Source organism: Macaca nemestrina, chromosome 19 (assembly GCF_043159975.1).
Source record: "Macaca nemestrina isolate mMacNem1 chromosome 19, mMacNem.hap1, whole genome shotgun sequence".
Lineage (NCBI taxonomy): Eukaryota > Metazoa > Chordata > Mammalia > Primates > Cercopithecidae > Macaca > Macaca nemestrina.
Window position 1 is genome coordinate 73243644 of NC_092143.1, and position 13905 is coordinate 73257548.

General features: G+C 38.1%; 1 protein-coding gene across 1 annotated transcript in view; it reads right to left on the minus strand.

Annotated features, from left to right (window-relative positions):
* Positions 1 to 5558: 5558 nt before the first annotated feature.
* Positions 5559 to 13905, minus strand: part of LOC105478808 (methyltransferase 4, N6-adenosine) — a 129542-nt gene continuing 121195 nt past the window's right edge. The window contains exons 11-13 of the transcript XR_011617057.1: positions 8427 to 13250; positions 6051 to 6177; positions 5559 to 5967 (exon numbers count right to left, since the gene is read on the minus strand). The gene's annotated coding sequence lies outside the window, so the exon portion shown is untranslated. The remainder of the gene's footprint in view (positions 5968 to 6050; positions 6178 to 8426; positions 13251 to 13905) is intronic.

Sequence of the window (13905 nt, forward strand, 5' to 3'; positions counted from 1 at the left end):
TGACACCCCACACCTCACAGGGTGGAGTACACCCCTGAGAGGAAGCTTCCAAAGCAAGAATCAGACAGGGACACTCGCTGTTCAGAAATATTCTAGCTTCTGCAGCCTCTGCTGCTGATACCCAGGCAAACAGGGTCTGGAGTGGACCTCAAGCAATCTCCAACAGACCTACAGCTGAGGGTCCTGACTGTTAGAAGGAAAACTATCAAACAGGAAGGACACCTACACCAAAACCCCATCAGTACATCACCATCATCAAAGACCAGAGGCAGATAAAACCACAAAGATGGGGGAAAAGCAGGGCAGAAAAGCTGGAAATTCAAAAAATAAGAGCGCATCTCCCCCGGCAAAGGAGCGCAGCTCATCGCCAGCAACGGATCAAAGCTGGACGGAGAATGACTTTGACGAGATGAGAGAAGAAGGCTTCAGTCCATCAAATTTCTCAGAGCTAAAGGAGGAATTACGTACCCAGCGCAAAGAAACTAAAAATCTTGAAAAAAAAGTGGAAGAATTGATGGCTAGAGTAATTAATGCAGAGAAGGTCATAAACAAAATGAAAGAGATGAAAACCATGACACGAGAAATACGTGACAAATGCACAAGCTTCGGTAACCGACTCGATCAACTGGAAGAAAGAGTATCTGCGATTGAGGATCAAATGAATGAAATGAAGCGAGAAGAGAAACCAAAAGAAAAAAGAAGAAAAAGAAATGAACAAAGCCTGCAAGAAGTATGGGATTATGTAAAAAGACCAAATCTACATCTGATTGGGGTGCCTGAAAGTGAGGGGGAAAATGGAACCAAGTTGGAAAACACTCTTCAGGATATCATCCAGGAGAACTTCCCCAACCTAGTAGGGCAGGCCAACGTTCAAATCCAGGAAATACAGAGAACGCCACAAAGATACTCCTCGAGAAGAGCAACTCCAAGACACATAATTGCCAGATTCACCAAAGTTGAAATGAAGGAAAAAAATCTTAAGGGCAGCCAGAGAGAAAGGTCGGGTTACCCACAAAGGGAAGCCCATCAGACTAACAGCAGATCTCTCGGCAGAAACTCTCCAAGCCAGAAGAGAGTGGGGGCCAATATTCAACATTCTGAAAGAAAAGAATTTTAAACCCAGAATTTCATATCCAGCCAAACTAAGTTTCATAAGTGAAGGAGAAATAAAATCCTTTACAGATAAGCAAATGCTTAGAGATTTTGTCACCACTAGGCCTGCCTTACAAGAGACCCTGAAGGAAGCACTCAACATGGAAAGGAACAACCGGTACCAGCCATTGCAAAAACATGCCAAAATGTAAAGACCATCGAGGCTAGGAAGAAACTGCATCAACTAACGAGCAAAATAACCAGTTAATATCATAATGGCAGGATCAAGTTCACACATAACAATCTTAACCTTAAATGTAAATGGACTAAATGCTCCAATTAAAAGACACAGACTGGCAAACTGGATAAAGAGTCAAGACCCATCAGTCTGCTGTATTCAGGAGACCCATCTCACACGCAGAGACATACATAGGCTCAAAATAAAGGGATGGAGGAAGATTTACCAAGCAAATGGAGAACAAAAAAAAGTGGGGGTTGCAATACTAGTCTCTGATAAAACAGACTTTAAACCATCAAAGATCAAAAGAGACAAAGAAGGCCATTACATAATGGTAAAGGGATCAATTCAACAGGAAGAGCTAACTATCCTAAATATATATGCACCCAATACAGGAGCACCCAGATTCATCAAGCAAGTCCTTAGAGACTTACAAAGAGACTTAGACTCCCATACAATAATAATGGGAGACTTCAACACTCCACTGTCAACATTAGACAGATCAACGAGACAGAAAGTTAACAAGGATATCCAGGAATTGAACTCATCTCTGCAGCAAGCAGACCTAATAGACATCTATAGAACTCTCCACCCCAAATCAACAGAATATACATTCTTCTCAGCACCACATCGTACTTACTCCAAAATCGACCACGTAATTGGAAGTAAAGCACTCCTCAGCAAATGTACAAGAACAGAAATTATAACAAACTGTCTCTCAGACCACAGTGCAATCAAACTAGAACTCAGGACTAAGAAACTCAATCAAAACCGCTCAACTACATGGAAACTGAACAACCTGCTCCTGAATGACTACTGGGTACATAACGAAATGAAGGCAGAGATAAAGATGTTCTTTGAAACCAATGAGAACAAAGATACAACATACCAGAATCTCTGGGACACATTTAAAGCAGTGTGTAGAGGGAAATTTATAGCACTAAATGCCCACAAGAGAAAGCAGGAAAGATCTAAAATTGACACTCTAACATCGCAATTAAAAGAACTAGAGAAGCAAGAGCAAACACATTCTAAAGCTAGCAGAAGGCAAGAAATAACTAAGATCAGAGCAGAACTGAAGGAGATAGAGACACAAAAAACTCTCCAAAAAATCAATGAATCCAGGAGTTGGTTTTTTGAAAAGATCAACAAAATTGACAGACCACTAGCAAGACTAATAAAGAAGAAAAGAGAAAAGAATCAAATCGACGCAATTAAAAATGATAAAGGGGATATCACCACCGATCCCACAGAAATACAAACTACCATCAGAGAATACTATAAACACCTCTACGCAAATAAACTGGAAAATCTAGAAGAAATGGATAATTTCCTGGACACTTACACTCTTCCAAGACTAAACCAGGAAGAAGTTGAATCCCTGAATAGACCAATAGCAGGCTCTGAAATTGAGGCAATAATTAATAGCCTACCAACCAAAAAAAGTCCAGGACCAGATGGATTCACAGCTGAATTCTACCAGAGGTACAAGGAGGAGTTGGTACCATTCCTTCTGAAACTATTCCAATCAATAGAAAAAGAGGGAACCCTCCCTAACTCATTTTATGAGGCCAACATCATCCTGATACCAAAGCCTGGCAGAGACACAACAAAAAAAGAGAATTTTAGACCAATATCCCTGATGAACATCGATGCAAAAATCCTCAATAAAATACTGGCAAACCGGATTCAGCAACACATCAAAAAGCTTATCCACCATGATCAAGTGGGCTTCATCCCTGGGATGCAAGGCTGGTTCAACATTCGCAAATCAATAAACATAATCCAGCATATAAACAGAACCAAAGACAAGAACCACATGATTATCTCAATAGATGCAGAAAAGGCTTTTGACAAAATTCAACAGCCCTTCATGCTAAAAACGCTCAATAAATTCGGTATTGATGGAACATACCTCAAAACAATAAGAGCTATTTATGACAAACCCACAGCCAATATCATACTGAATGGGCAAAAACTGGAAAAATTCCCTTTGAAAACTGGCACAAGACAGGGATGCCCTCTCTCACCACTCCTATTCAACATTGTGTTGGAAGTTCTGGCTAGGGCAATTAGGCAAGAGAAAGAAATCAAGGGTATTCAGTTAGGAAAAGAAGAAGTCAAACTGTCCCTGTTTGCAGATGACATGATTGTATATTTAGAAAACCCCATTGTCTCAGCCCAAAATCTCCTTAAGCTGATAAGCAACTTCAGCAAAGTCTCAGGATACAAAATTAATGTGCAAAAATCACAAGCATTCTTATACACCAGTAACAGACAAACAGAGAGCCAAATCAGGAATGAACTTTCATTCACAATTGCTTCAAAGAGAATCAAATACCTAGGAATCCAACTTACAAGGGATGTAAAGGACCTCTTCAAGGAGAACTACAAACCACTGCTCAGTGAAATCAAAGAGGACACAAACAAATGGAAGAACATACCATGCTCATGGATAGGAAGAATCAATATCGTGAAAATGGCCATACTGCCCAAGGTAATTTATAGATTCAATGCCATCCCCATCAAGCTACCAATGAGTTTCTTCACAGAATTGGAAAAAACTGCTTTAAAGTTCATATGGAACCAAAAAAGAGCCCGCATCTCCAAGACAATCCTAAGTCAAAAGAACAAAGCTGGAGGCATCACACTACCTGACTTCAAACTATACTAGAAGGCTACAGTAACCAAAACAGCATGGTACTGGTACCAAAACAGAGATATAGACCAATGGAACAGAACAGAGTCCCCAGAAATAATACCACACATCTACAGCCATCTGATCTTTGACAAACCTGAGAGAAACAAGAAATGGGGAAAGGATTCCCTATTTAATAAATGGTGCTGGGAAAAATTGGCTAGCCATAAGTAGAAAGCTGAAACTGGATCCTTTCCTTACTCCTTATACGAAAATTAATTCAAGATGGATTAGAGACTTAAATGTTAGACCTAATACCATAAAAATCCTAGAGGAAAACCTAGGTAGTACCATTCAGGACATAGGCATGGGCAAAGACTTCATGTCTAAAACACCAAAAGCAATGGCAGCAAAAGCCAAAATTGACAAATGGGATCTCATTAAACTAAAGAGCTTCTGCACAGCAAAAGAAACTACCATCAGAGTGAACAGGCAACCTACAGAATGGGAGAAAATTTTTGCAATCTACTCATCTGACAAAGGGCTAATATCCAGAACCTACAAAGAACTCAAACAAATTTACAAGAAAAAAACAAACAACCCCATCAAAAAGTGGGCAAAGGATATGAACAGACATTTCTCAAAAGAAGACATTCATACAGCCAACAGACACATGAAAAAATGCTCATCATCACTGGCCATCAGAGAAATGCAAATCAAAACCACAATGAGATACCATCTCACACCAGTTAGAATGGCGATCATTAAAAAGTCAGGAAACAACAGGTGCTGGAGAATTTGTGGAGAAATAGGAACACTTTTACACTGTTGGTGGGATTGTAAACTAGTTCAACCATTATGGAAAACAGTATGGCGATTCCTCAAGGATCTAGAACTAGATGTACCATATGACCCAGCCATCCCATTACTGGGTATATACCCAAAGGATTATAAATCATGCTGCTATAAAGACACATGCACACATATGTTTATTGCAGCACTATTCACAATAGCAAAGACTTGGAATCAACCCAAATGTCCATCAGTGACAGATTGGATTAAGAAAATGTGGCACATATACACCATGGAATACTATGCAGCCATCAAAAAGGATGAGTTTGTGTCCTTTGTAGGGACATGGATGCAGCTGGAAACCATCATTCTTAGCAAACTATCGCAAGAACAGAAAACCAAACAAGGCATGTTCTCACTCATAGGTGGGAACTGAACAATGAGATCACTTGGACTCAGGAAGGGGAACATCACACACCGGGGCCTATCATGGGGAGGGGGGAGGGGGGAGGGATTGCATTGGGAGTTATACCTGATGTAAATGACGAGTTGATGGGTGCAGCACACCAACATGGCACAAGTATACATATGTAACAAACCTGCACGTTATGCACATGTACCCTACAACTTAAAGTATAATAATAATAAATAAATTAAAAAAAAAAACACTAATCCAATGCAAATCTAACAATATTGTATATGGCATGACATACGAATCCTTAATAACTTTTCTTTCTTGTAGATTAATAGAATTTTTACCAGTCCCCAGTAGGAAACAGATGACACACAGACAATAGGTTAATTTTAGCAGAGTTTATTTATGAAGAGCTTAATTATAAAGGCATTGCTATGGGGGAAACCACAATACACAGAAGAGTCACCAAGGCCTGACAGTAGTCTGACTGTCACCATTCCTATGCCACAAAGAAGGAGGGGAGCAGTGGTTACTGGGATCTGGAGAGAGAAAGTCATGTAGAAAAAGACCCCTTGAAAGGACCAGAGATTTCTGCTAAGGGGCACTGAGTCAACCCCACAGGAAGGAGCCCAGGCAAGCAACTACTCCGCCAGTGCTCTCTTCCCTCCCTCTGGTCTTTTAATAGTGCTCTCAATTGGCCAAACCCAACAAAGGCAATGAGATCCCATTAACAAGTCCATATAGGCAGGCTCCAGGGGCAGAGAACAGGGTGGAGAATGGTGAGAAGGGGACCTGGAGGAGAAAATAGAAGACAACAGCTCAGACTCACTCATTTGAGCTTTTCGGCCTAGGAAAGATGACCTCGGTCCACTTGCCTGTGTCCAAGCTGTTTTTCATCTTCTCCCTCTTGCAGAGCAAAAATTTTTCCTGAGTTCACATTTAAACTTCTAAGTATACAGCTATCAGTAAACACCATGTTCCTCTAGCATATCAGCAGGAAATCTGAAAGAACATGGGACAAGCAAGTACAAAGAAAATACAAAATGAAACACCTAGTAAAATAGTAAGTAAACATTTTAGGAATTATGCCAAAAATTTCTTTAGAAATCTTTAGAAACTCTTCAGAATTCTGTAATCCCAGCACTTTGGGAGGCCAAGACGGGTGGATCACGAGGTCAGGAGATGGAGACCATCCTGGCTAACATGGCGAAACCCCGTCTCTACTAAAAAATACAAAAAACTAGCCGGGCGAGGTGGCGGGTGCCTGTAGTCCCAGCTACTCAGGAGGCTGAGGCAGGAGAATGGCGTGAACCCGGGAGGCAGAGCTTGCAGTGAGCCGAGATTGTGCCACTGCACTCCAGCCTGGGCATCTCAAAAAAAAAAAAAAAAGAAGAAGAAACTCTTCAGAATTTAGGGATGTTTTATTATTTGTATCCCTCCTCTCCCCTCCCCATCCTATACATATACACATACACATTGAGCACTTTTGGCTCGAAAAGTGTCTTTTCTTTGATCTTCTTTTGGAGATTTAAAATCTGCTTATCTGTGGAATGGAACTTCAAGAGATCTTTTTATCTAAGTGCTTAGACATTTCTATAAAAGGCACTCTTTAATGTGAAAAGTATCGATTTTTCTTATTAATTGCTACTGCTGGCCAATAGTACAAAAATTTTCTCTTATCTTATGTCTGTTTATCACACTATGTCCAAAACGGCTGGATTTCCAGCACTTTCGTGAACTACTTAGTATGTTCAGTACTGAGCATGGCACTTAGTAAGTGCACAATTAATACTGATAATAATGGTAGTTGGTAGCTGCAGTTGTTTATTCTTTTGAAAAAATAGTATTTTTTTCAAGGCAAAGATTCAGCAATGCACTGTAAAGTGTGAGATTCAGCTAAAAGTTCTGTCTTACAATATGCACTGTCTTGAATGTAAAACATTTTAAAAGCTTGCATTTTTTTGATGAATATTTGGAAGTTTATGGTAAAGACACTGAAATCCAGTGGATCGCAGAGATTCTAGCCATACTAGATTCTAGCCATACTGGCAAGGACTCTAAAATCAACCCTTAAATATAGTCATTTTATTTATTCATTTATTTACTGGGGCTTCACATCCTAGCTACTTCCCAAAAGAAATGCTTTATTGTCATTTCCTCCTCATTTTCTGTGTCTTTCCTTAGAGTAGAAACTGTCAAATTAGATCATATTCCAGCAGAACAATGAAACCACAGCCCAGCCCTATATTATTCAAAGACCTAGATTTCATTTGCCATAGGTGAAGGTGACTGAAGTCAAAGAGCCTGGTTTATATCACTGGGCTGCCAGCAGGACAGAACTCACGGCCCCCACTTCCCATTATGAACAAATCTATAAAGGAACGTATGCCTTTGTTTCTCCACCAGGGCACTCCTTTTATACAGTGCCAACTTACAGAATTTTCAAGAGCAGAACTTCAGTGGGCAAAACAGGAAGATCTCTCAAACTGGTTTCTAGTATAACTCATCAAAACATGAGAAAAATAGGAAATACAGGTTTGTGGCATAATTTCTGTCAAATACTAGACAAATAATAGGTGCAGGCAAAAATAATTTGTTTCTTTGAACCTGATACTGCTAATGCCATTCAGAATGAGAGCTGTGTTGTTTAAACTTTAATTTGAAATGCAAACTTTAAAATGCTAATCTCATTCACTAGTTCATGAGACTTTCATAATCAATTTTAAGTTCGTGTTCTTCATCATGATGGTATTATTTTTTAATAGGCCGGAGTCCTTTTAGTAGCAGTATACTGGCCACTATCTAATTGGTCCTCTACTACACTGATTGTTAAACATTTTGAATATTACCTTGGGTCAAAGTTCCTTTAATGAAGGACTTTTATCAATCTCTTTTATTATTAAACATAACAAACTGAATTCTGCAATTGCACTTCTAGTTACAGTGTAGAAAAGCATAAAAGAATTTTGCTCCTCCCATAAAAAGAAAACACGTGACAAACTAAAATGTACGCTATTCTTTAACACCAACAAAAAATAGCCAACACAAATTAGTCGAAATGCTGAATAACTGAATCTTGACAGACTGATTGCTCAGAAAATCTTTGCCTCATTCAAATTATCTCTACAAAATTCTGATAAGGAATCTATACTGCTGCAGCTTTATGACTTTCTAACCAGAATGTGTTCTCTCTGCTGGGTCATCATTTTTCATGCTTGCTATGGCCAAGTGATGTGGAGTAATAAACTTACTTCCATGGGAAGAAATCCAATGGCAGTTGTTGCATCCAATGATTCTCAGTCCTCATCCTCCTTGTCCTATTGCATTTGACACCACTGATCCTTAAAATACTTTCTTCATCTCACTGCTGCATTTCCTCCATCTTCATTCAGTTGCTGGTTCCTCCTCATTACCCTGTCATCCAAATTTTGGAGTATCTCAGGTCTAAGTCCTTGAACCTCTCCTTTTTTCTCTCCCACCCTCACTCCATAGGTAATTACTATGGCTTGAGTTTGAATATGTCCCCCAAACTTCATTTATTGGAAACTTAATCCTAATGGAGAAGTGTTGGGAAGTGGGACCTTGAAGAGTGATTGAATCATGGATGCAAAACCTTCATAAACTGATTAATGCCTTTATCATGGAAGTGGGTTTCTTGTAAAAAGATAAGTTTATCCTCCTCTTGCTTGCTCTCTCTCACTCTCTTTTTGCCCTTCTGCCATGGGATGATGCAGCAAGAAGGCCCTTGTCAGATGACAGCCCCTTAATCTTGGACTTCCCAGCCTCCAGAACTGTGAACTAATTAATTTCTGTTCATTATAAATTACTTAATCTGTGGTATTCTGCTACAGCAACACAAAATGGACTCAGGCAATATTATTACCCAGACTCATTGCTTTAAATACCATCTATGCCCTAAAACTTCCAAAATACCATCTATGCCCTAGTAATTCCAAAAATAGCTCCAGCCTAGACTTCTTCCTGGACTATCTTCATTTTGATATCTAGTAATCATCTCAAACACAACATGTCCAAGAATGAGTTCTTGATTTTTCCGTCAAACTTGCTCTCCCCAAAGTTTTTCCAACCTGAATAAATAGCAATTCTATTCTTTAGTGGCTTACATCAAATTCCTTTGAGTCATCCTTGATTCCTCTCTTTATCTTATACCCTATATCTCATCCATTTGCAAATCCAGTCTACTCTACCTTCAAATTCTATCTAGAATCCAACCACTTCTTATCTTCTCTGCTACTATCACTTGGTTTAAGCTGTCATCCTCTCTTTCCTAGAATATTACAAGAGCTTCCTAGCTGGTCTCCCTGGTCCCCCTTGCCTCTCTGCACTGTACTCAACACAATAGCTTGGAGTGATCCTTTTAAAAGTGAAGGCAAATCATGTCACTCCTCTGCTTAAAAAGTCTTTCATAGCTTCTTTTCCCATTCCCAACAAAAGCCAAAATCCTTACAATGATCCATAAGGCTCTACACAATCTGTTCCTGTCAGTCTCTGATCTCAGTCCCATCTTGCTCCAGCCACAGTGTCCTCCTTGCTTTTCCTTGAACACACCAGTTTTATTGTCACCTAGAGTCTTGTAGGAATTGTTCCCTCAAATATCCTGATGGCTCTCTCCATCATCTCTTTTAGATCCTTGCTCAAATACTACCTTCCTAGTGAAGATTTCCCCAACAATGCTATCTAAAATTTCAATTTTCTGCCAGCATTGTCTATCCCCCTTACTTTAGTTCCTCTTTATCAGTCATCATGATCTAACATAATTTAGATTTTGCTCATGTATCTTCATATCTTTGTCTGTATGTTCTTTATTTAATGTAAGCTCCTTGACAGTACCATTTTCTAATGTGTACAAATTCTAATGGAGACAACACCTGGCTCAGTGCACAGTCAATAAATATTTGTTAAATGCACATATAGAACATTTACTTTTCTACTTGAAATTAGATCTGAAGATAGATTCTTTACTTGCACAGAGTCATGACATTTCCTAAGCAATGCCTCTGCTTGTGAATCACAATAACTGTCATGTATGAGTATACAGACATGATATTCTGATCTAAGGATATCATACATGTTAATTTAAATCTCAGAAAAATCCTATAAATAGGTATCATTATCCAATTTTAGAAATGAGGAAGCTAAAGCTTGGAGAGTTTAACTTAATACTCTAAAGTCACAGAGCTAGCATGGATTGAGCTAGATTTCAAACTCAGATCTATACAACTATAAAGGCCTCCTTCTTTACTATGACAGGCTACCTTCCCTTTGAAAAATTGCTCAGGGCATTACTCACTTAATATTTACTCACTCAAAATCAAGAGTTTGAATATAAATAGACCACATCACACTGTGTTAGGCATAAGGCAAAATAAACGTAGGTAAGGTGATCAATGAACAAAAAACTGCAAAACCTCTTTGGTGTTAGCACACCTCACAAAAATCCTAAAAACCTCCTTTTTGTGTTTATTTCTCATCTGTATCCCAAATCTTCTAATACCCCACATCAACTACATCCTTTTTCATTATTTGTTGTAATAACTTATTGATTCCAGAAATGTTAACTTGAGAATTGTAAAGGGAAATATGTATATTTCCTTATTAGTTAATTTGATTAACTTTGTTATTATCCTTTGTTTTATGTTCTTGCCAGGCCTGACAGATCCATTTTACTCTTGGGTTGTGGGGAACTTACCATTATGTTGATATATTCAAATAGAGTAGGATGAAGAATGAAGAAAAAGATGAAGAAGATTTACATACATCAAAAACTTCTCTTCAATAACATGTATCTCATTTATTTAGTCACTGGTAAACTGGCTAATAGGAAGGGTCTATATAACAGAAACATTTACGTTAAAATTATTCTAATTAGAAAGCGCATATATGTGTATATGTTTGCCATTATGCTCTACTTATTCCTATTTTATTTCAAATTTATACACTGGAAATGCTACTTTGATTATTAACCAACTCGCAAATCATCTGAAACTTACTTGTCTTTTAACTCTAAACAAAAGAACTAATGCCATCTACTAGATGAACTTTGGAGATCATAATTTATGCACTAAGGTACCTATCACCATCAATAAAAAATAAGTTTCCCTTTGGGCCCCGGGCAATATTCATCAGAACCAAATAAGAATGGGAAATAAGAATTAGAGGACTCATTCAGTCAAAAAAAATCTAAGGATTAAAACAAGAAAAAACTGTGAAAACGTATTTCAGTCACTAAGTCTATCCTTAATTTCTAATCTTTCTAGATAGAAAAACCACTTAATATTATAAATTTCTATGAAAAACATTTAATAAATAATGTACTGAAGATCTGATGCTCTATGTTACTTCAAGTATGTAGAAAAACATTTCAAGTGATTACGCATAAGTGAAGCATACACCATTTTCTTCTGTTTCTTTTATTTGCAGCCCAGGAATAATTTCTGCTTCTAATGATGATAAATCCCCTTCTGATCAGAGTAGCTACAGATTTAAACTTAGATTTAATGTTAATACCATGAAGTATTTAAATAAGCTGAAGTTCGAATATGCTGCAAAAGGCAAGTATTGTAAATATATTTCCTTTAGCAAATAGATATAAAAGACATTTTGAGAAAAGAAACTTTAACTTTAGAGAACAAGTACAACAAAGGAAGCAAGCAATAATTTTTTTTTAAAAAGCACTGGAAATCCACAAAATACAAATGAAACTTCTTTCATTTCTTCTCCATCAGATAATGTGAATGTTGTTTTCTCTTTTATTTATTACACATAATTAAATATGTATAATCTAGGCAGTAGTTGGAAGAGTGGATTAGAGCTATAATACTGACATGAAATATGCCCAAAACCAACCATTAAGTATGAAAGGAAAGCTGAAGAAGAATATGTATTCATGAACTTTTTATGGAAAAGTGCTTCTATCCAAACCACTTGTTGTTTGTATGTGAAAGTCTGGGGGAAGGTTTGGAAGAATACATACCCAACTGTAAAAATGGCTTTCTCTGAGAGACAACTGGCTACTGTGGGAAAAAGGAATTTTGATACTTATTCTAGATACCTCTGTGGTGTTTAAAATTTTCAGTAAGAATGATATTACTTGCCAAATTACATACAAAGTAAAACTACAGGCTGGGTGCGGTGGCTCATGCCTGTAATCACAGCACTTTGGGAGGCCGAGGCAGCCAGATCACCTGAGTTCAGGAGTTCGAGACCAGCCTGACCAACACGGAGAAACCCCGTCTCTAGTAAAAATACAAAATTTGCCAGGCATGGTGGCGCATGCCTGTAATCCCAGCTACTCGGGAGGCAGAGGCAGGAGAATCACTTGAACCCGGGAAGCAGAGGTTGCGGTGAGCCGAGATCACACCACTGCACTCCAGCCTGGGTGACGAGTGATACTTCATCTCAAAAAAAAAAAAAAGTAAAACTACATAAATGTTTATATGCACAACCTCTCATTTAGTGTATGGAGCTGTAGACTAGAAAACATCAAGGCTAGATTACAGACCAGCTTTGGAGCAGTCTGGAATCCAGTTCCACCCTCACGTAACCTTAGATGAATTATCAGATCTGAATCTATGGACTTCAATGTTCTCATCAGTAAAATTCGGAGACTGAGTTCAGTGACATCATAAGCTCCTTCCTGCCTAAGTGTTTATGACTTTACTATGAAAAAGGAAGATTTTAAGTCAATAAAACATTTCTAGATTTTGTTTTCTTGGTAAGTTTCTTTCTGTCTAATCAAAGATTCTAATTACTTACACACATACCTCAGGGATTTTGCAGGTTTAGCTCCAGACCACTGCAATAAAGTGAGTCACACACATATTTTTGGTTTATCAGTACATATAAAAGTTGTGTTTCCACTATACTGTAATCTACTAAGTGTACAATACCAATAGGTCTAGAAAGTGTACATACCTTAATTTTAAAATACTTTACTGCTGAAAAATACTAATGATCATCTGAGCCTCAAGCAAGTTGTAATCTTTGCTGGTGGAAGATCTGGTCTTGATGATCATGTTGGTGGTTATTGAAGGTTGGGGTGGCTATGAACATTCCTTAAAATAAAACAACAATGAAGTTTATTGCATCGATTGACTCTTGCTTTCATGAAAGATTTCTCTGTAGCATGTGATGCTATTTGATAGCATTTTATCCCCAGCAGAACTTCTTTCAAAATTGGGGTCAATCCTCTCAACCCTGCTGCTGCTTTATCAAGTAAGTTGATGTAATATTCTAAATCCTTTTTTGTCATTTCAACAATGTTCACAGCATCTGCAACAGGAGTAGATTCCATCTCAAGAAACCAATTTCTTGGCTCATGCATGAGAAGCAACTTGTATTTGTTAAAATTTGATCATGAGATTGCAGCAATTCAGTCATATCTTCAGGCTCCACTTTTAATTCTAGTTCTCTTGCTATTTCCACCACATCTGCGGTGACTTCCTCCACTGAAGTATTGAACCCCTCAAACCTTCCGTGAGGGTTGGAATTGCTATTTTAACCTCCTTTCATGAATCACATAATTGTTCTTTATAGCATTTAGAACGGTGAGTCCTTTCCAAAAGGTTTTCAATGGACTTTGCCCAGATCTATCAGAGGACTCATTCTCTATGGCAGCTGCAGTCTTACAAAATGTACTTCTTAAATAGTAAGACTTAAAAGTCAACATCTTTTTTCAATAGAGATCTGTTTCATTTACACTGAAAATCT